Raw genomic sequence first — 22,729 nt, 5'->3', positions numbered from 1 at the left:
ACATGTTATGTGAATGACGTAGTGATTGCAGAGGACAGAGTGATTAAATAAAGGGCACAAGGCTCAAGACCCAAAGTATTCTAGTTGACTTAGAAAGAGAAACGAGAACTGTGTTTCTCTTATTAATACATACTCGGGACTTCATGTATCTCCATCTGAGCCCTCATTCTGCTGTGACATGGTTTTATAGACCTTCTTCCAAGTCTTGAATTCAGATGCTGTGTAAGCCTCCACAAAAAGCCAGGAGGTTGTTTAAGCAGTGTTTGCAGGGTTGAATCAATCAACACTTCAGCTGTGGGCAATGACTTTTGACAAGTGCCAGGAACACATTGCTCAAGTAGAAAAGACTCCTCGTGCTGAGGTCCCATACTAGAGGCAGAGTCTGGGGAAGAGAGCACTCCTGGACTTGCCAGTGGGAGCACAGAGCTCTGGTTCACACTAAGCAGAGTCTTGAAGAGGGTTCTCCCAAGCAGCTGAAAAGTGATGATGAAGAGGCAGAATCAATCGCATGGATCTTTCTGAAGATAATGGTAATGAACAAAATGACAAATGAGCTATGCTATTCTTCTGAAATCCTTCCTGTCTTCTCTTGCCTGTTCTCCTCCTATTCTTTATTCTGTCTTTAAATCCATTTCTCTAGCTCCTCGATGATTCAAATGCCTTCTCCTACAGTGCCCTCCGTATCAGCTCCCCAGCCACCTGAAGCCTGTCTCGCCCATAACAGTCAGGTACATCTCAGATGACACCAACCATTTTTACATGGATGCTTCTGTGTTTTGTTCTGATGATTGTTAGCTCTTTTGGCTCACTGGTGTTAGAAATAAATCACATCTAACCTCTTTTGTACTAAAATTAACTGTCTCCTTGGACTGATTATCTTGCCCTTGGTCCCAGGGGAGTTGCACCTAGAGGATCACCCGTGTGCCCAGCAGCCAGAGCTGTTTGCTGAAGATCCCTGTTAGGGGAGTGAAGCTGACTTTCCCGAGATCCAGTCAAGAACTTGGATACTCCTAAAAACAGCAAGTATGTTTTCTTGAACTTTTAAAGCTATAGCAGGAAGTAGCAGGTATGTGCTGCAAAGACTCTGGTGGAAATAGAAACTAGACCATCAGAATTTACTAAGTGGGGTGGCTTGTTTTCTCAAGGATATATTAGAACTCACCTTTAGAGATCCAAATAATGTGGTCTTTTTGTTTTGTTTTGTTTTCCTCCTGGAAAAATTATTTTCCTGAAGGAAAAGGGACAAAAAGGTGAAGAAAAATTAAAAACAAACAAACAAAAAACCCTCATCATTATAAAACCTAGTGAACAGGGCCAGAGAGATATCTCACTGTTTAGAATATACATCTTGCTTCCTGCAATCCAGATACAAGTTCCAGCACTACATGGAAGAGGTACTATGACACCAGACCTCCATTGCCATGGTGTTTCTCCTCTCTGTCTCTGTCAATCTCTCTCTCTCTCTCTCTCTCTCTCTCTCTCTGTCAGTGGAACCTGGTGAACAATGCTTTGTCACAATTTCAAGCATACTCAAGGGTTTTTTTTCAAGTGGTAAAAAAGGTGATCCTCAAAAGGTGGGGAAAAAAAGTAGCCTGGGGCCTTACAATGGTGCACCGAGTTGAGAGTACGTGTTACAAATGCTTAAGGACCCAGGTTCAAGTCCCAGTCCTCACCTCAGGGGAGAAGAGTCTCATAAATGATGGAGAAGTACTACAAGTATCTTTTTCTTTCCCTCTATGTCCCCCTTTCCTCTCAATTTCTCTCTGTCACTGAAGTGAAGCATCTCCCTGCAGGTAGGGAGTGGAGGTTCAAACCTAGATCCTTGGGCAAAGTAATCTGTGTACTTCAGGTCCACCATTGCCAGCTTCAGTGTTTTTGGTTTTTGTTTGTTTGTTTTTAATTGCTGTCTCTTTTTGTTGTTGTTGTTCTCTAAGTGGGGTGGCTCACTTTCTCAATGATATATTAGAACTCACCTTTAGAGATCCAAATAAATGTGATCATTCTGTTTTGTTTTCCTCCTGGTAAAATTATAGTAATAATTTTAAGGGTAATAATAAGGGTAATAAGGATAATAATAGGGTAATAATAGACATTTCCTAATTTTCTAAGGGTAATAGTAGACATTTCCTCCTTTTGTGATCTTAACATTTCCTCTTTATCTTTCTAGTTATGATAAACTCTGTTCAATAAATGGCATGATTTCTGACTCTGAATTGGACCCCAGCCAATACAGAGGAAAATAATTTAGAAGCATAGATCTAAATGCTCTGAAGTAATTTCATTAATAGGTTAATAGAGGGATCAAATTTATAAAAAAATAATAATGAAGTAAAGAAAGCAAATTAAAGGAACAAAATTCATGTAGGCAAATCAATTTCTAATTGCATTAAATGTTAATGGACCAAACTTTTCAATAAACATGTACAAATTATCAGAATTGATTTTTTTAAACATACTAACATTCAAACTATCAGAGGTACACTTTAAATATGACACATGACTTGTAAGTAAATTGATGGAAAAATGATATGTATTGCAAACAGTAAGCAACAAAGGCACAGTAACTCTATTAGTAACATAAAATAGACTTCAAGGCAAAGACGCTAGCAAAGGCAAACGTAAACATTCTACCATGATGAAAGAGGAAATTCATCAGAAAGACAATAATCATAAATCTGTATGTACATAATAACAGAGCTCCAAAATATCTCTAGCAAAAATTTATGTAATCAAAGGCGGAGATACACAAGCCATAATCACAGTGGGAGATTTAAACATTCCTCTCTCAACATTTTACAGAACAACTAGAATAAGAAATCAATGTATAGAAAGAATCTGAGTAACATTATCAATGTGACCTAATTGATATTTTTAGATATATCTACCAGTCATTATTGAATAAATTATTTTCAAATGTAGTTGCATACTCACCAAGATAGAACACGGGTTATGCCATAATTAAATCCAAAATTTTAAGCTGAAAGCCACAATAAAAGCAGAAGGTTACAAGATGACATATAATTTGAACTTAGTCCCAGCAATACAGCATCAGAACCAATATGACTTACTCACCCTTTTAATAATAATAATAATAATAATAAAACATTCACGGCTAGAGACATTATTGTGAAAGTTCAACGCATCTGCTATCCAGTGAAATATAGGATTAAAGAACAGATCACTAGACGTCCAAATGGGAACAATGAAGCCCTGAACAAAGAAATCAACCTAGGGGGCATTAGACTGAGCAACAGAAGTGCCAGATGTTAGAAAAGTGTAACAAAACTTTACATCACAATAATTTCCAGTTTAGGAATTCTATTCCTCCTGTCAGTCATGAAGAGGTAAAATAAAGACATTTTAGACATCCAAGAACTAACAATTTACTGTGTTAGAAAGTTATCAAGAAGTATATGTCAATAAAACAAACAAACAAAAATAACATGATATCAAGAAAACAGATCAGAGGAAAGGCAAAAAACATCGCAGAGTGACAGTATTGTAACCTTCCAGGAAGAAACAAGTTCATATAGGGGCAGAGGAGGAAAATTTTTTAAAGAAGTTCTCTAGCGAATTCAGAGATGCTCTACATTAAATCTCTGAACAAAAAAATTATTAACTTGTAGTAGAGAAATTGGAACTTTCATAAAGTCAATTGTAAGTAATAGGGGGGAAGCATAAGAGGAGAAGAAGAAGAAGAAAAGGGATAAGAAGAAAAGGAGGAGTGGAGAAGGGGAGAAGAAGGACAGACAGGGGCCAGAAAGATTGCTCAGTGTGTCAGTGTACAAGATTTACATGACTGAGTCCTCACAGGTCTTGGGTTCAACCCCCAGCACTGCCATAAACCACAGGTGAGTATCTCTGGTCTCTGTTGCTCATCAAAGAAAAAAGATAATCTTTAAAGAAAATGGAGAAATCTTTGTATCCAGGAGAAATAAAGGATAAAACACAGAAGACAGAACAATTATAATGTATCATTTGTTCAAAATGGGAAAACAGCCATAGATGTACAATAAACTAATTTTATATATGAACAAATATATGAAAGGGAAAAGAATCTTGTAGAAGAGTTAAACTTTTATTATGTGTGTAAAAAATACAGTGAAACATTTCCCAAATTTTTCTATAAAGAAATAAGCATATAATTTAGATTAAATTAGTTAGTAACACTTAGAACAGGGACTGTTACCTGATAATCAACGTCAACTATTTTTAGAAATCTGAAGTTAAATATCAGGGGAAAGTGTTAGAAGAATTGAGAGTGGTGTCTCTTTGGCATAAGATTCAGAGTGAGGAAGAAAACTATTCTATTATTGTTCATTACAAGCTTTTTAATATTACAAGATTTAATATACTTGTATTGCTCTCATAAGAATGAAAATTAAATGAATCATAAAACAAAAATATTATAGAATAAAATGTAAGTATTAAAATGTTAAAGCATTGTAAATAAAGAAATCAAAGTAATTTTTATGTATGATGAGTGTAAATTTAAAGGAATGAAGTATGCACTGTAAAAATTGTATCCCTATATTAAGATTTGTACACTATTAAGTTAAATATTAAAATAATTTTTAAAACATCATTCATAATCACAAACAATAAGAAACAGTATCTATAAACAATCAAAACCATAGAAAAAGAAAGGATGCCCTAAAACAGAAATACTAAAAGTGAAAAATAAATAAATAAACAGAAAATGAAGATGTTAAGTGAAAACTGAAGCTGAATACTCAGTGTACAGTTCGAATACAAACAATCCACATGGACCTAGAAATCAGGACAATACTAAATGTCATTAATGGACACAACAATAGCCTGATCCAAACAGTCCAAAAGTATTGCCAAAAAGAAACCACCTGCCCATCAACAGCTCAACATTGAGTTCCTGTTTTACAACTTGTACCATAGTTCACAGTACATTCAGAAGTTTGTGAAATAACTTTCAGAGCAGCAAGGAAGAACACTGTGAAATTCTGAATTGCTTTATAAACTGCCATTCAGCAGGGAGGATTGCAGACAATTCAGAAAGTATTAATCATAAGAACTTTCTCAACAACAACAATCAAAACTACTAAAAGATGCAGGTGGGGGGAGAGAAATTAACTTTGAAGGAAGAAAAAAATGTGAGGGGAGGAGGGAACTGTAGACTATGTTAATAAATCTAGATAAATATTAGCCATAAATGAAACAAGTAATGTCTGTGTTTATAAACTAAGTGGCGGCCAGCAAAATAGCTGAAGTGCTTGGTGTGCTTGGTTTGTCATGTGTGTGGCACAAGTCCCCTCTACTTTGGAGGAAGCTTTGGCACTGTGATATTTTTCCTTCTCTATCTCTCTCTCTCCATTATCTCTCTCTCTCCATGTCTCCCCCCCAACTTCTCTCTCTCTGTTAAAGCTGAAAAAGTTGTCCCAGAACAGTGAAGTCCTGGCAACCACAACAAAAGTATAACTGCAAATGCTAGATAATTCTAATAGATGAAAATTAAATTTTTTAGAAGGAGAATGATAGCAATGCTGATTCAACACTGCTGGGGGGGGGGGACACAAATTTGAATACATATATTAAACTACTAGGAATATATGTTAAAGAGACAGAAACAGCAAGTGTAAATTCCAAACCCATAGGGGAAAAAAAAGAATAAGAAAATTCAATCAACTCACACAAGAAAGATGGGAGACAGAGAAAGATGGAAAGCATGGTAAATGGAAAGCACAAAATAAATATGAATAACTCTTAATAAATATAGATAAACTCTGAAATTGTATTTTTATAAAGAAAATCAATAGGAGTCTCTCTGAGAAAAAAATAGACGTAGTAAAAATGTCACTGTAAATTAAATGGTTGAGTGAGGTGAGGGACCTGGATTAGTGGTATATACCTTGCATGCATGAGTCTCTGGATTCAATTTCTTGAACTACATACAATACTAGAATAGTGCTCTCATATCTCTTACTTTATGTCTATGTCATAAAAATAAAGTAAGATAAAAGCAAATGATGGGAAGAAGACCAAGTGACATCTAGTATAGAACCTCTATTTTATTTTCTTTCTTTTATTTATTTTTTTTGCATTTCATGCTTTCTTTGTGTGTATGTGATTTAATATCAATTTACAGAATTACCAGATAACAGAGGTTAGCTCCACACAGTTCTCACCACCAGAGCTCTTTACTCCCATTCCCACCACTGGAACAGCAATTCTTCTAAGGTTACAGAAATGGATTAACTATTACTTTTACTACCATCTGTCTATATTTGTACATATTTGCTCTTTTTTTGTTTTTTAATTGTTTTATAAATTTATTTATTTTCCCTTTTTTTGTCCTTGGTTTTTTTATTGTTGTTGTAGTTATTATTACTGTTGTTACTGATGTCATCGTTGTTCGATAGGACAGAGAGAAATGGAGAGAGGAGGGGAAGATAGAGAGGGGGAGAGAAAGATAGGCACCTGCAGACCTGCTTCACCTCCTGGGAAGCGACTCCCCTGCAGGTGGGGAGCCACCCGGGGCTCAAACCGGGATCCTTAACACTGGTCCTTGCGCTCTGCGCCACCTGCGCTTACCCCACTGTGCTACCGCCCGACTCCCTTGCTCATTTTTTTTAAAGGTTTTGTCTTCTCTTTCTTTCCAACTCACACATACACCTATTACTACATCCAAATGTTCCTCTTTTTCCTCCTTTCTCTCCAGGTGCCAATGGAGTCCAAGTTCAGAGCCCTCTGGTCATCTTTCCCCTATCATTTCTCCCCCACTGGGAGAATGGATTACAATTATTTTGGGAAGAAGAAGAACAAAGGAACCCTAACGCAAACAGAAGGAGTGAAATAACTAAAGTTAGGGCAGAAATAAATAACATTGAAAAGAAGAAAACCATACAAAAGATCAATGAAGCTAAATGTTGGTTCTTCGAAAGAGTGAACAAAATCAAAAGACCTTTAGCCAGACTCAAAAAAAAAAGGGAGAGAAGACCCAAAGAAATAGGATTGTAAATGAAAGAGAGGATATTACAACAGACACCACAGAAATTCAGTGTATCATGTGAGGCTTCTGTGAACTATATGCCACCAAGCTAGAGAACATAGAAGAAATGGACAAGTTCCTGGATAACTACAAACTTCTAAAATTAAATAAAGAAGAACTAGAAAATATGAACAGGCCAAACACAGCCAAAGAAATTGAAACAGTTACAAAAAAAAAAATCTTCCCAAGAATAAAAGTTTTGGACCAGATGGCTTTACAAATGAATTTCACAAAACTTTCAAGGAAGAGTTAATAGCTCTACTTTTAAAACTCTTCCAAAATATTGAAGACACATGAATAGTACCTTCCAGCTTCTATGAGGCCAACATCACTCTGATACTAAATCAGACAGGGATACAACAACAACAACAAAGGCAATTATAGACTGATATCTCTAATGAACATAGGTGCTAAAGTATTGAACAAAATTCTATCCAACCAGATACAGCAGTATATTAAAAAGGTTGTTCATCATGACCAAGTAGGGTTTATCCCAGGGATGCAAGGTTAGTTAAATATATGTAACTCAATCAGTGTGATCCACCACATCAATAAATGCAAGGCCAAAAACCACATGGTTATATCAATATACATACAAAAGTCCGTGGCATTCCCTTAAGCAAACACTAAGAAGAAGAAGAGGAAATCCAGAAATCAATTCCTTTTACTAAAGCAATAAAAACAATAAAAATATCTAGGATTAAACCTAACCAAAGAAGTTAAAGACTTGTCTACTGAAAATTATGAGTCACTACTCAAGGAAATAAAAAAAAGACACGAAGAAGTGGAAAGATATTCCATGTTCATGGGTTGGAAGAATTAACATCATCAAAAGGAATATACTACCCAGAGCCATATACAAATTTAATGAAATCCCCATCAGGATCCCAACCATATTTTTTAGGAGAATAGAACAAATGCTACAAATATGTATCTGGAACCAGAAAAGACCTAGAATTGCCAAAACAATCTTGAGAAGAAAGAACAGTACTGAAGGCATCACACTCCCAGATCTCAAACTGTATTATAGGGCCATTGTCATCAAAACTGCTTGGTACTGGAACATAAATAGACACAATGACCAGTGAATAGAATTGAGAGCCCCGAAGTAAGCCCCCACACCTATGGACATCTAATCTTTGACAAAGATGCCCAGACTATTAAATGGAGAAAGGAGAATCTCTTCAACAAATGGTGTTGGAAAAATTGGGTTGAAACATACAGAAGAATGAAACTGAACCACTATATTTCATCAAACACAAAAGTAAATTCTAAGTGGATCAAGGACTTGGATGTCAGACTAGAAATTTACAGATACTTAGAGGGAAATATTGGTATGACTCTTTCCTGCATAAATTTTAATGACATCTTCAATGAAACGAATCCAATTACAAAGAAGACTAAGGCAAGAGTAAATCTGTGGGACTACATCAAATCAAAAAGCTTTTGCACAGCAAAAGAAACCACTACCCAAACAAAGAGACCCCTCATAGAATGGGAGAACATCTTTCCATGCCATACATCAGACAAGAGGCTAATAACCAAAATATATAAAGAACTCACCAAACTCAAGAAAAAAATAAATGACCCCATCCAAAAATGGAGAGAGGACATGGAAAGAATATTCACCACAGAAGAGATCCGAAAGTCCCCCAAAATATGAAAAAAAAATACTCCAAGTCATTGATTGTCAGAGAAATGCAAATAAAGACAAAAGTGAAATACCACTTCACTCCTGTGAGAATGTCATACATCAGAAAAGGTAATGCTGGTTGTGGGGACAAAAGAACCCTCCTGCACTGCTGGTGGGAATGTCAATTGGTCCAACCCCTGTGGAGAACAGTCTGGAGAACTCTCAGAAGGCTAGAAATGGACCTACCCTATGATCCTGCAATTCCTCTCCTGGTGATATAGCCTAAGGAACACAGCACACCCATCCAAAAAGATCTGTGTTTATATATGTTCTTAGCAGCACAATTTGTAATAGCCAAAACCTGGAAGCAACCCAGGTGTCCAACAACAGGTGAGTGGCTGAGCAAGTTGTGGTATATATACACAATGGAATACTACTCAGCTATTAAAAACAGTGACTTCATCATTTTCAGCCCATCTTGGATGGAGCTTGAAGAAATCATGTTAAGTGAGATAAGTCAGAAACAGAAGGATGAATATGGGATGATCTCACTCTCAGGCAGAAGTTGAAAAACAAGATCAGAAGAGAAAACAATAAGCAGAACCTGGACTGTAGTTGGTGTATTGCACCAAAGTAAAAGACTCTGGGGTAGGTGGGGGGGGGGGGGTTTAGGTCCTGGAACATGATGGCAGAGGACCCAGTGGGTGTTGTATTGTTATGTGGAAAAATGAGAAATGTTATGCATGTACAAACTATTGTGTTTACTGTCAAGTTTAAAAAATTAAATTAAATAAAAAGTAAAATTATTTTGAAGGTGGAAGTTCTGGTTTCTATAACTGCTTCTCTGCTGGATATGGGCATTGACTAGAAACTAATTTCTTTTTAAAAAAGGAAGGAAGGAAGGAAAGAAGGAAGGAAGGAAGGGAGGGAGGAAGGGAGGGAGGAAGGTTAGAAGGAAAAGAAAGGAAGGAAGGAAGGAAGGTTAGAAGGAAGAGAAAGGAAGAAAGGAAGAAAGGAAGGTTAGAAGGAAGACAAAGGAAGGAAGAGAGGAAGGAAGGATAGAAGGAAGAGGAAGGAAGGAAAGAAGGAAGGAAGGAAGGAAAGAAAGGAGGATGGAGAAAGAGGGGGAGGGAAGAGAGATAAGCAGGAGTTGGGCTGAGTAGAGTGCTACAATGATCTCATCAAAACTTTGGAATCAAAATGATTTGAATCCCTCAAAACTGGTAAAAATAAAGCACTAAAGCACTGTTCATTGTAGTAATGGAAATAAATCGTCAAAAGAAAATCTAGCTAGTGGTCAACATATTGCCTCACTGGGATTCCCTGGTATCTTCTCTTTCTTGAACACCTGCTTCAGTATTGGTGTGGAAGATGGCTACCTTCTGAGTGATACAACTCTCCCAAAGAAAGCTACTAGAGCACATTAGGCGTGTCTACCCAAACCATCTCCTACAAATAGTCATGGCCTGAAACATGTCAGTAAGGACTGTGAAAGAAAAATCTAGTAACGTTGAGGAAAAAGCCAACAATGAGAGTTCAACTTGAATCTGTACACTGTTAGCAGTTAAGTTTGTATAAGGAATATTTGCTTAACTCATTTGGATTCTCTCCAGTGAAGGGAATGGATGAGTGAGTATTGGGAATAGAAAAAGGATGTAGAAAGTTGGCAAGGAGAAATTCTCATGAGATTCTGACTAGGTACAATAAGAAGTATTACCCGGAAAGGACTGATGACTGGGAGGGCAGGAAGGGTCAAGTCATGGATGTCTGAGAGGGACATTACAATAACAAAAGAGCTCACTAGACATATTTATACCGTGTGTATAATTCTGTATCATAGGGCTAATAGAGACAAAGACTGGGACATCATCAACATTATCTATCTATCTATATATATATTACCTATCTATATATATTATATATATTATTTCATGTCATCTGCAGAGTAGATCCTGTGATGGAAATTTCCTCCCCTACCTTACCGGGGGAATCAGCAACAAAGTTCACAATGGAGTTTAAATGGACAGTTCTGTGGAATATACTTTCTCTTTTTTATAATTTTTTATTATCTTTATATACAGGATAGAGACCACCAGAAATCAAGAGGGTGATAGAGAGGGAGAGATACAGAGAGACACCTGTAGCCCTGCTTCACCACTCGCAAAGCTTTCCTCATTCAGATGGGGAGCTGGGGCTTGAACCCGGGTCCTTGCTCATTGTAATACGTGTGCTCAACCAGGTACACCACCACCCGGCCCCAGAATATACTTTACAGGTTTAGTGAGATCAGGTGATTATGTCAGGTCTGGCCTTCCTTGAGTAGGAAGTTCATATAAATTGCTACAAGGACAGAGAACCCTATCTTTTAGTTCTTCACAGGCCCTATGTGGGGTACCTAGGATGTATTAAGATTCACCATGGACTTGTTGATTGATTGAATGAGTGAATCAAGTCAGTAAATGAGTGAAAACTGAATGAAGTCTAAGAGTTAGAAAGTGTTCAGATCCTGGAGCATGATGGTGGAGGAGGATCAAGAGTGTTATGTGGAAAACTGAGAGATAATACACATGTACTAACTACTGTATTCTACCGTCAACTGTAAACCATTAACTGCCCCCTCCCATAAAGAAAAAAAATCTTAAAAAAAAAAAAATAGGCATGCTAGGTACTTAACATGTGTTGTTTTATTTAACTTTCATAATGTCTGTAACATAACCCATTTTATAGATAAGTAAACTGAAGGTAACAAAGTTTAAGACATTTATCCAAGGTCACATCATTTATAAATTACATAGCAAAAAAATTCTCCTTAGTCCTGTCTGAGTTTCCACTCGTAACTACTATGCTACATTGCCTCTTAATGAATGGATTCCTCCGAATTCATGGTTTTCTCTGCAAATCTCAATTCCCCATATAAAGATAGATGGTCCTTGATGTTGCAGCACTAGGGAAAGAAAAAACATAAAACATGGGGAGTTTAGGGTGAATAGTTTAAAATGTAGCAAATCTAAAAATACATTGTCCTCATTTTTAGGTATTTGTCTAATAGGGGTGGAACAACTTTAATTAGTGTAACAGGACAGGCAATACCAATTAAATTGGCATGGTCACAAGATTTTTACAGGATGACATTGATGGTATTACAATCCAACTTCAAAGATTTGGAAAGATGTTCCTGCTCACATTGGAGAATAGAAACCTGTTTTTCATCAACTAGGCTGGCCTGACAAATTAAGTCTGTGGAGTCATTAGATTAAGATAAGAGCTTATCTCCTAGGCTGACAGAGGTTTTTATACTGTTCAGCTAGTAATTAGTGCTGTTGAATTTTTAACACTGCTTTGTCCATTCATTCAAAAACTCGAGAAGTAATCTGCCTCTTCGGAGTATGTTTATGGTTACTACAAATAAAAGAGCACAATAGAATTTCTCTGAGATAATTCTCCCCAAAGTTATTCTGTGGTAAAACCTGCAACTTAAATCTACAGAAGGGAGGTGTTCCTCCAAATTGATAAATGTTGGCTAAGAATATGCCCTTTACCATGGAATTTCTAATTTATTCCCAGGCATGCATATTATAGGTTGATTATGTTCTCATGGAATCATTAAAAATTATGATCCCATGCAGTAATGGCTTCCTTCTGTTTCACACACCCCCAATTCAGCAAACACATAATAGATGCAAGAAGCAGATCAAAGTTTTGTAAGAGTTTTAAAAATGCCTTTCCTATGGTTGATTTGACTTTAACCATCTTAGTTTTCTGATTTTCTTGTAGCTATAATAACAACTTGATTGCTATAGAATAAACTAATATGTTAAGCCGGCACAAGTGTCTTGACAGTCTGTCAAACAAACAATACTCACTTTTCTAAAGTTCCAGGCTCTTTGTTGAAATACTAATTAGTAATCAGATGAATAAGACACCCCCCACCCCCCACCCCCATTTTAAGAAAGTTCATCACTTGGTTAAAGTTGCGTCCTGTTAATAGTAGTCTCACATCATTTATTTTGTCTTAAGTGTGGACATATCTCATCACTCAACATATCTTATTTGCCACTTAAAGAAAAATGTGGTGGAGAAAACTCCACAGGGACAAGCGAAAGTATTTAACTCCACTAAATCACCTTACCATCACCCAATAGGAAACCTCGATAAAAACTCTGTACCTCAGCCATCTAGAACTTGATCAAAGTAGTTTCATAGTTAACAAGCCTACATGGAAGTCCCTTGCTAAACAGCATCCATAAAGGATTGAGAGAACAATGTACCTCTTTTCATGCATCATAGGCCAAGAGTTTCAGAAAGGATTCAAGAATCTTTGTAACATAATTACAAGTATTCCTTTCTCAACACTCCCAATAAATTCAAATACTATATTTTTGACTTTCCCAGAATGTAACAGAGAGAAAATCAACGGGCTTGCCTAAACATTGACATTTACTCAAGATAACCAAGGGTCCTCGATCACGGATCTGTGATCTGGTCCCTTGACAGAACAGAGAAAGTTATTATGGAAGAAGATATCATGGAGTTTTATTCATCCGAGGAGTGTGTAGAGTTAAGTATAAAATAAAATATTGACATAGGAAGCCTGAAATTATATAATTGTAAGTTGTCATGGGATAGAGGTCAGAGTGTAACTATTCCCTGAAAAAAGGAACTAATTAATTAGCAGAAAGGCAACACAGGACAGTGGGGGGTTAGGATCATATACACCTGAATTCAGTTCCCAACTCCATTACATATTTCTGGTGCTCTTGGAAAATACTCCCAGTACCTGTTTCCTCATTCCTAAAATCATGCAGAGTAACTAATATGTTGGGTTGATGATAAGATGAACAAAAACCTACCTAAGTGCATGGTAACTGCCTAAAAAAAAAAAATGTTTTCCCCCAGGGTTTTTTTTTTTTTTCCCTTTCATTCTCTAACTTGATATACATGAATTTGTACACATACCACTGCCCAGCTATCAAATACATGTATTACCAACTACCACTGACACATTTGGTCTGTGTTCATGTGGTCTTTTAATGTGTGATGACAAAGGAAGAAGAGAAAAAGGAAAGAGCATAAAGATTCCCTTCCAACTCCCCAAGGGTAATCAGGCCAGGGGAAGGTAGGCGTCATTCAGTGTGTTTACAATGTACTCCATCTCAGTACTCAGCCTTCGTTAACTCATCCACCTCCACCCCCAGCTTTCTGAAGAGCAACATGTAATTAGAGCACTAACGAGGTCATTTAGCAGAAACCATGGGTAGGGAGTAATGAATGTGCTATCAGGCTCGGAGAACAGCTTGGGCAAAAATCCAAACAGTCTATGTTCAACTCTGATGAGTAGACCTGAGCTTGGAAAACAGAGCTTGGAAAAAGGTGAATAATAGGACACAGAAGATGAAAACACCCATCTCCAGACAAAACACAAAACAATGTTTTAAATACAACTTGCTGGGAGCTCTGGTCAAGTAATGAATCCTGAGGAGAAAGTGGGAGGCAGGCTCAACCGGCCAGATGCCTTAGGATGCTTAGCGCCATTATCAGGCAAGTCCTGAGGGGACTTCAGAGGTCATCTGATTCCATACTCCCATTTTACAGAGGAGTTTACGGTGCTGCAGAGAGCTGAATTAGCTGGCCAGCAAAGAAAAGCAGACTAAGATTTGGTAATAAGGTCTCCAGATAAGCAGGGAGAGTCTTGATTTCACCAGTCCAAGCAGACAGACTCCCAGCTTCTTCTGGTGACATTTAGGAGACCATTTAGATTTCCATACAATGAAGCTTTAAGTAGGGCCAGTTTTACTTGGACCATTTCTAGAGTAATTAAGTCCCCAAAGACTAAACTTATCCATTCACCAGTTTGCATTTGAATTAGCACTCTTAACTGAATTGCAACTGCTATCATTCCTGTGGATTTGAATGGTATAAAAGAAGAGAAACAAAACAAAACATCAAACTCCTCCAGATCCCTGGTATACTGATTCCTAAACCAGAGTATAGTCAGTTCCAGCCCCACAGGCCAGTTCAGAGAATTGCTACCTCCTCTGAGCAAGCAGAAAATAGTTAAGTGACAGGTCACAAGCAGTATGACCCTGTTTCACCTTTTATAAATATTGCTGGAATACTAAAATAAAGATTGCTACAGAGCATTGTGCCTTCCCCCACCCCCAAGATATTAAAAGAAAGGGGCTGAGCAGTGGCACACCTGGTTAAGCACACAGTACTAAGGGCAAAGATCTGGGTTCAAGCTCCCAGCTCTCCACCTGCGGGGGTGGGAGGGTCACTTCATAAGTGGTGAAGCAGGTCTGCAGATGTCTGTCTTTCTCTCTCCCTATCTTCCCTTCCCCTCTCAATTTCTCTCTGTCTTATCCAATAAAATGAGAGAAAAATGATGACCAGGAGAGCAATGGATTTGTAGTGTAGGCACCACGCCCTGGAGGCAATAAACAAACAAACAAACAAAACAAAACAATAAAAGATCAAGTGTGATCATATAGAAGGATTTACCAAGCTTTTGTTTGTTTGTTTGTTTAAGATAAGAAAGGCTTTTCAGTGACCTGGAACTAGTTCATCTGATGAAGCACACACTTTCTCATGTGCGAAGACCTGGGTTTGAGCTCCTGGCAGCCTCATGGGAACACCGCATAAATGGGGAAGATTTCTGAATGGTGAGGCACTGCTAGAGTGTCTCTTATTCTCTATCCCCCTCCATATGTAATAAAGAAAAAAGGAAAAAAAGAAGAAGAAAGAGTCCACGAGGGCAGTGGATTTGCTCATTCACAAAGCAGCAGCCAAGTCCAGGCATCAGAAAATAAATGAAAGACAACAATTTTAAAGGATTGTCATGATTAGAAAGTTGAAAAATATCTATTCCAGTCTTTTGCTCCAGACATTTGAAGTGCATTTCTATTTTTATAACTGCATTAAAGAAAACCGTTCTTGTTCTAAATCAGTAAAGAACTTGATCACAGCCAGTACTTCAAAATGTTAAGTATACAGTAGCTGGAGAGGTGGCCCAATGGATAGCGTACCCCCTGCAGGAATGAAGCAGTAGTTTCAGTCACTGAAAATTTACATGCCAGGGCAGTGCTATGGTCTGCCTCTCTCTCCCTCTCTCTTTCTTTCTCTCTCTCTTTTTATTTCTTCCCCCCCCCCTCTCCCTCTTTCCAAATATATTTTTAAACCATTATGTAATAAAATGCATAGGGATCACTGTCATTGCAACAGCATGCATTCAACACCACACACACACACAGCACAACAGATTGGGGAGAACATGATAGAGCATACAGTCTCTGTTATGAGAACTTCTGGTTCATTTGGGCAAGTGTGATACTTACAGAGACAGACAAAGAGAGTGAGGAATAGGCATAAGGAGAAAAAAAAAAAAAGGTAGTAAATTCTAGGAGCTTTCTGTGTCCCATTAAACACATTTTCAACTTTCCTTTCCTTAAAATAGTCAGTGCCTTGGTGGTACAGCACAGAACTTCTATGTGTGCAGCCCTGAGTACAGGCCTTGGGTTCAATCCCTGATACTTGTTGAAACAGTGCTCTGGTGTCTCTCTCACAGTAAGTAAATAAATAAGAAGGAAGTGTGAAGTCTGTCTAAGGAATGGTCTTTGGAATCAAGAGGTTTTTGTTCACTCTCTTGATGGGTGTACTGCCTCTCTGGAGCCACTCTGCTTAAAAACAAGCCCCTTTATACAGCTTTGTTCTCCTAAAACTACTTTGGGAGCTAGATTTTTTTTTTCCCCAGCAGTCTTATTTCTATGTCTTGGGCATCCTAGATTCCTTACACCCAGACACTACACACATAACCCCTTTGTTCCCGTGAAGCTCAAGAAAAGGCAGGGAGAAGTCAGCCTGACAGGAGATGGTAAGTCTCAGTTGTATGGTACAACGCCAAGAATAATGTGAGGGTGGTAACCATACCCAGCGATGGGAGCCTGTAGGGGGTGTTTCAGTTCCTTTAACAGTGCCTTCCTTGTTTGACTTTTGAAACAATGTCATGATAACGGGAAAAGTCTTCAAAGCAAAAGATTACCCATTAACCAAGGCCTCATAATAAAACAGTGTATATGTCACAAGTTTCCACGGCTCAGATGCAGCTCAGTTACTTAAAAATTAAGGACAGAAGCAAGAAATGCTCCTCTTCCTCACTCCTCTCTATTATGGGAGAACTCAGCTTAAACTTGATGACCAGAACTGGAAAATGCTTGCTGGGTTGGAATCCAGAATTTGAATATAGACAGCCCCGGGTACAAAATGCAGTTTAGGAACTGCTGAGCTGTGTGGCCTTAAGTAGGTTGCTCAACTTTTCTGAATTCCACTGTCCTTACTAAAAACCAGAGATGCTAGTGATAATTGCAGTTATCATGGAGACTAAAAGCTACAAGACTCTAAGACACACTAGGTGCTTGATGAATTTTAGTTACGTTTTCAAAGCCAAATTCCCACAACTCCTCCTTCAAATGAACTGCCCAGTCAAGCGGCAACAGTTGGAGCCTAGAACAAATGTAACTGCATCAGGAGAGAATGCCACCCCTCTTCAGAGTCAAAGGTACTTCGCGGATTTAGCCATTTGCATCTTGTCAAATGTTCTCTAATATTTTGTAAAAAAAAAAAAAAAAAAAAAAAAAAAGGAAAAAAAATGTCCAAATGTCAAAGTAATGAGTAATCTGTGCTGTACTGCAGTTCTTGTTATCCTCTGACTGATTCATTGCATGTTTGGGGTGTCCCAGATACCAGTCCAAGTACACAGTTAGTAAATAAGGAAAATCACATCTCCCCTCACAAAGTTCTGAAAGCAGCTTTCTCCAGCTTTCACTTGCAAAGAGAGACTAGAACCTTGAGGGCCAGAGAGAGTCACATATTTCTCAGAGTTGATTAAGCTGTCACCAATATGTATCTAGTTAACGCTGGCCACAAGCTCCATCCTCACACAGGTCAGAGGGTAGGGCGGGGACTGCAAATCTCAGTCACTTACTCCAAGCTGGCCTCCTAGCTTCATCTACATTTTTGCATAGAATCTTCTTAAGAGTCTTCTTTTTCCCCTCTAATTTAGCAAATACTGAAATAGCAGTTGCTATGTGTGTAGTGGGGGGGGGGGGCTGACATCTTGAGAGGACCCCTCCCTCTAAGTAGTGACAAAAGCTTTTCAATCTTCATAATAACTGGGTGTGTGAGTGCCATGGTTATTTTCATTTTGCAGAACAAGAAACTGAAGTTCAGAGAGGTAAAGGGGCAGAATGCAGACATTCTGGTTCCAAAAGCCATGCTCTTAACCATTAAATTCTACTTGACAAGCTAGGCACCAATAAAAACCCAATTTTTAAAAATATTTTGTTTATTTATTTTGGACAGAGATAAAGAGCAGTTGAGAGAGGAGGAGGAGATGGTGATGAACAAAGACACTTGCAGCTTTGCTTCACTGCTACTGAATGCCCCCCCCACACACTGCAAGTACGCACTTGGGACTTAAACCCAGATCCTTGAGCACTGTAATGTGTGTACTCAGCAAGGTATGCTACCGCCCAGTCCTAGACTAATCCCATTCTACAGAAGAGAAAACTGAGGCTCAGGGAAGTGGAGCAATATTGCCCAAGATACCATACAACTGTTGGATGGTAACAGAGCTGGAGTTTAAAACAAGGGTTTGTGGTCCCGGAGGTGGCCCCCTGAATAAAGAATTGGACTCTCAAACAGGAGGTACCGAATTTGATTCCTGGCAGCACATGTACCAGAGTGAAGTCTTTCTCTCTCATCAATAAATAAAATCTTTTAAAAGGGGGAGGGGGCTCTCTGTTTAAATAAAACCTATCCTGCATCAATATACTATAACTTACATAGATACTTTAAAAGTCTTGCCTTGGGGATTGGGCAGTAGCACAGTGGGTAAAGCGCACGTGGTGCAAAGCGCAAGGACCGCCATAAGAATCCTAGTTTGAGCCCCCAGGCTCCCCACCTCAGGAAGGGGGGGCACTTCACAAGTGGTGAAGCAGGTCTGCAGGTGTCTATCTTTCTCTCCCCCTCTCTGTCTTCCCCTCCTTTCTCAATTTTTCTCTGTCTTATCCAAATAACAACGAGGGCAACAAAATGGGAAAAATGGCCTCCAAGAGCAGGGGATTAACAGTGCAGCAACCAGCCCCAGTGATAACCCTGGAGGCAAAAAAGAAAATAAAAAGTCTTGCTTTAAGTAATTTAAAGTTTTGCTACCCATGCATCAAAAAAGAGATCTTAGGAAGACACAGGAATAAGCGCCAAAGGTCTTCATTCTAATATGTTCAAAGATCACAGTGAACCAGAAGCCACGGTGCCGACTTAGGATCCTCAGGTCCTGAATGAGACACATGGCTCACAAAAGGGCTGAGAGCTGCCCTGAAAAATGCCTGTGTCAATTTTTTTTTTTTTCCCATTTGCCCTGAATTGAAGAAAACTGTGACAAACCCAAGTTGCTGGAGCTGCAAGATATGCTTCTTTATAATATGTGTCTAAACTTCGGTGTTTTTCTTTTCCCATTCTGTTAACTTTTCAGAAACTATTTACGATGAGGAACAAGACACCGGAGTGAGGTCCAGTATGAGGCTGCAGCATGGAGAGAGGTTGAGGGGGTGGGAAGTAATGGGAAGACAGTTGCCAAAACAGAGCGTTTGTTGTTGTTGTTGTTGTTGTTTTTCCTGAGAGATTTTTCGATCTTGATTCTGGCTCCTTGTCGCTCCAGAGCTTGGCACAGTCTGGTGCTCCCTGATGATGATGACTAGACTGATGTCTTTAAAGACAACAGAACTATGAGTGTCGGTTTAACATGTTGCTGTTAGATAGGCCTCTAATTCTTGAAAAAACAACTGCACTTGGTAGCTGGAAACTACCAGGGGGAAGGGTGATTTGACTGTACATTCTTACAAGATAGGCACAAACATCAGAAAGTTTTTGCCATTTCCGTTAAGAAAAGGCCCTCTTTTCTTTTCTTTCCTTCCCCTTTCTTTTCTTTTACCAGAGCACTGTTCAGCTCTGGCTTATGGTGGTGTAGGGGAAGTGAACCTGGGACTTTGGAGCCTCAGGCATGAGAGTGTTCACATAACCATTATGCTGTCTACCCTCCGCCCTAGGCCCTCTTTTCTTACCCCCTGTCTCTCCACAGTGTCTCATCCCACTGGCTGTGACCTGTGATTATTTGCCCAACACAGAAGGACTAAAAGAAATTGCTTCACTTTAGGTCCCAGGAGCCTGTCTCCTCGCTAGTGCACAGGGTGTAGGGCGGAGAAGTCTGCATTCTTCTGCCCAATTTCCCGCACCCTTCTGCACTCCCAACTCCTTACCGCCCACACAAATAGTTCATCTTCAAGCCGGATTGCCTCTAACCCCAGTCTCTCTCAGACTCAACTAGGTTTCTCCATTCCCATTGCTTCTGCCCTGTGCTAAATCACCCTCATCTCTCCCCTGATCACTGCCAAGATCCTAGCTTGTCTTTCTGCTTCCAGACTTGCCCACTTTAATCACCATCCCCACAAACAGCTAAAGCAGAAATATGATTGTGTCATCAGAAACCCGTTGCCCTTAGGATTAAATCCAATCTGCTCAGTTGGTCTGCAAGGCTTTTGTTGTGATCTCATTCCTCCCATTCTTGCAGCATGAGCTCCATTCCCACTCAGTATGTGCATGTCCTTAAAGACAAGCTGTGTTTCCTCATCACCTTCCTGGTCCCCTGCTTTAGCTGCTGTCTCCTCCTAAAGGCCCACAGTCCTCCCTGCCTGCCGCTCAGGATCCCGGCCAAGTGGCACTAGCCTACGTGGACAGGAAGTGTTGAAATCATCTCCCATCAACTGTCAAATAGATGCATGATACAGCCAGCCTTTTTAAAAGTGTAAATTAGGGCCAAGAATGAGGGTGTCTTGCTTGTGTCAGGCCCTGGGTTCGATATTCTGCATAGCATAACATCAAGAAGTACTAAAATAAACTGGATCATCTTAAATAGCAGAACAGTACTCTGGCCTCTCTCTCATCCCCCCCCCAGCTCCCATCTCTCCCACCACACGCACAGTATATACATAGACACTACTTCATATTAATCTACCTCTAAAAAATGTTCCAATTTGAACTTTAGAATGTAATGCCGGGCCAGGGAGTGATATATTTGGTTGAGCACATGTGTCATCATGCACACAGACCTGGTTCAAGCTTCTAGCCCCCACCTTCAGGGGGGAAGCGCTGGGAGAGGAGAAGCAATGCTGCAGGTGTCTCTCTCCTTCTCCATCTCCTCTTTAACTCTCAATTTCTTTTTTTATAATTTCTTTATTGGGGGATTAATGTTTTACATTCAACAGTAAATACAATAGTTTGTCCATGCATAACATTTCTCAGTTTTCCACAAAACAACCCCCACTAGGTCCTCTGTTAAAAGGTCCTCTGTTATCCTTTTTGTAAAAGGTCCTCTGTCGTCCTTTTTGGACCTGTATTCCCCCCCGCCCCCCCACATCCCAGAGTCTTTTCCTTTGGTGCAATACACCAACTCCAGTTCAGGTTCTACTTGTGTTTTCTCTTCTCATCTTGTTTTTTCAACTTCTGCCTGAGTAACTCTCAATTTCTGTTGCTCTCTTATGAACACAATACCAACAACAAAATAAAAATATATACAAAGAACACAAAAATCTGACTGCACAGAAGGCGAACCTATTTTTTGCTTCCTTTTAGCCACAATAACCTACTTCTATTCCCAAGAACATTTATGTTGTTCTAGCCTCAAGACCTCTGCTTTTTCTGTACCCTCGAGCTGGATGTTAAATCAATTCTGCATATTGCTTAGGTTTAAGAGCAAATTCACATTGTCAGAGAACTCTTCCCTGACCACAACCAAAGCAACACCCCTTCTACTTACCTCAAAAAGTTCTGTTAACTTCACAGAAAGTGTTGCTCTCCAGTGACCTAGGAGATAGCACAGTGAATCAAGTGCTGGAATTTCAAACTTGAGGTCTGCTAGCATCTCATCTACCAGCATGACACTAGGATTTTCTCTTTCTCTTTATCCTCTCCCCTCTTTTTCTCCTTAGTAAATAACTAACTCTTCTTGTTTAAAGTACTGCCATCTAAATGACCTTGTGATTATTATTACCAAGTTGTTTTTTGTGCCTCCCCAACTCAAATTTAAACTTCATAAGGTCAGGCTTATCTGTATTTATTTTTCTACATTTTTTATTATCTTTATTTATTTATTGGATAGAAACTATTATTTACTGGAGGAAGGGGTGATAGAGAACGCGAGAGGCAGAGAGAGATGCTTGCAACACTGCTTCCCCACTTACAAAGTGAATGGAATGAAAATCCAAAGCAATCAATTGACTTGCTTACCAGTCTCAAACAGGACAGGAGACAGCTCAGTATCTGTTTTGTTATTCCTGTATTATTTGCCAGTAATGCATGAAAAAGTCTGCTTGGTTTCTGGGTCTGCTAGAAACTAACTAACTAAACATATATCCCTCTTTTTTTTTTTCCCACATTCTAGTTACTCTTGCTGAATCACAAATCATTGCCCCAAATTTAGTGGCTTTAAAACACCACCACTGCATTATTATCTCTTATGGGTATCTGTGGGTTAGAAGTCTGGGGACAGCTTGGCAGGGTTTGGAATCTCTCCTGCAAGCAGAGAAGGACTTGACTTGGACAGTTCTTTCTCTCTTCTTGTAGTGTCAGTGCAACTCCCGCAGACTCTCCCTGAGGTCTATTTAGACTTCCTCAGGACATGGAGCCTCTGGGGAGTTGGCTTGCTTACATGGAAGCCTGAAAGTTCAGGAACAAGTATTTCAAAGTCAGAAATTACCTCATGTTTTATGATACCGCTTCAAAGGTCACGTAGCATCGGTTCTGCCATATTCTAGCCCTTGTGGTGAGTCACCGGCCCACCCACGTTCAAGGAAAGGGTAATTAGCCTCCATCCCTTGATGGGGAGTAGCAAGATGTGTAGAAGGATGCATGGGATAGGAGATAGTACAAGAGGCCACATCACAGAAGGGAGAGGATATTTCAGAAAGTCAGAAATGCCATCTCCAGTATGTAAAATGCACTAAAATTCTTCATCTGCAGCGGAAGAC

General features: G+C 39.1%; 2 long non-coding RNA genes across 2 annotated transcripts in view; one reads left to right on the top strand and one right to left on the bottom strand.

Annotated features, from left to right (window-relative positions):
- Window positions 1-393: 393 nt before the first annotated feature.
- LOC132541438 (uncharacterized) lies at window positions 394-3,893 on the top strand. The gene is made up of 3 exons (XR_009552648.1): window positions 394-530; window positions 895-1,066; window positions 3,814-3,893. It is a non-coding gene; the product is annotated as an uncharacterized LOC132541438 (long non-coding RNA).
- A 7,427-nt stretch (window positions 3,894-11,320) lies between these two features.
- Window positions 11,321-22,729, bottom strand: part of LOC132541437 (uncharacterized) — a 12,085-nt gene continuing 676 nt past the window's right edge. Inside the window, exons 1-2 of the long non-coding RNA XR_009552647.1 lie at window positions 21,520-22,729; window positions 11,321-11,598 (exon numbers count right to left, since the gene is read on the bottom strand). The exon at window positions 21,520-22,729 is cut by the window's right edge and continues 676 nt beyond it. This is a non-coding gene — a long non-coding RNA (uncharacterized LOC132541437). The remainder of the gene's footprint in view (window positions 11,599-21,519) is intronic.

Source organism: Erinaceus europaeus, chromosome 11, assembly GCF_950295315.1.
Source record: "Erinaceus europaeus chromosome 11, mEriEur2.1, whole genome shotgun sequence".
Classification (NCBI taxonomy): Eukaryota; Metazoa; Chordata; class Mammalia; order Eulipotyphla; family Erinaceidae; genus Erinaceus; species Erinaceus europaeus.
The sequence above is the reverse complement of the archived record's forward strand: the minus strand, read 5'-3'. Positions and strand labels throughout refer to the sequence as shown.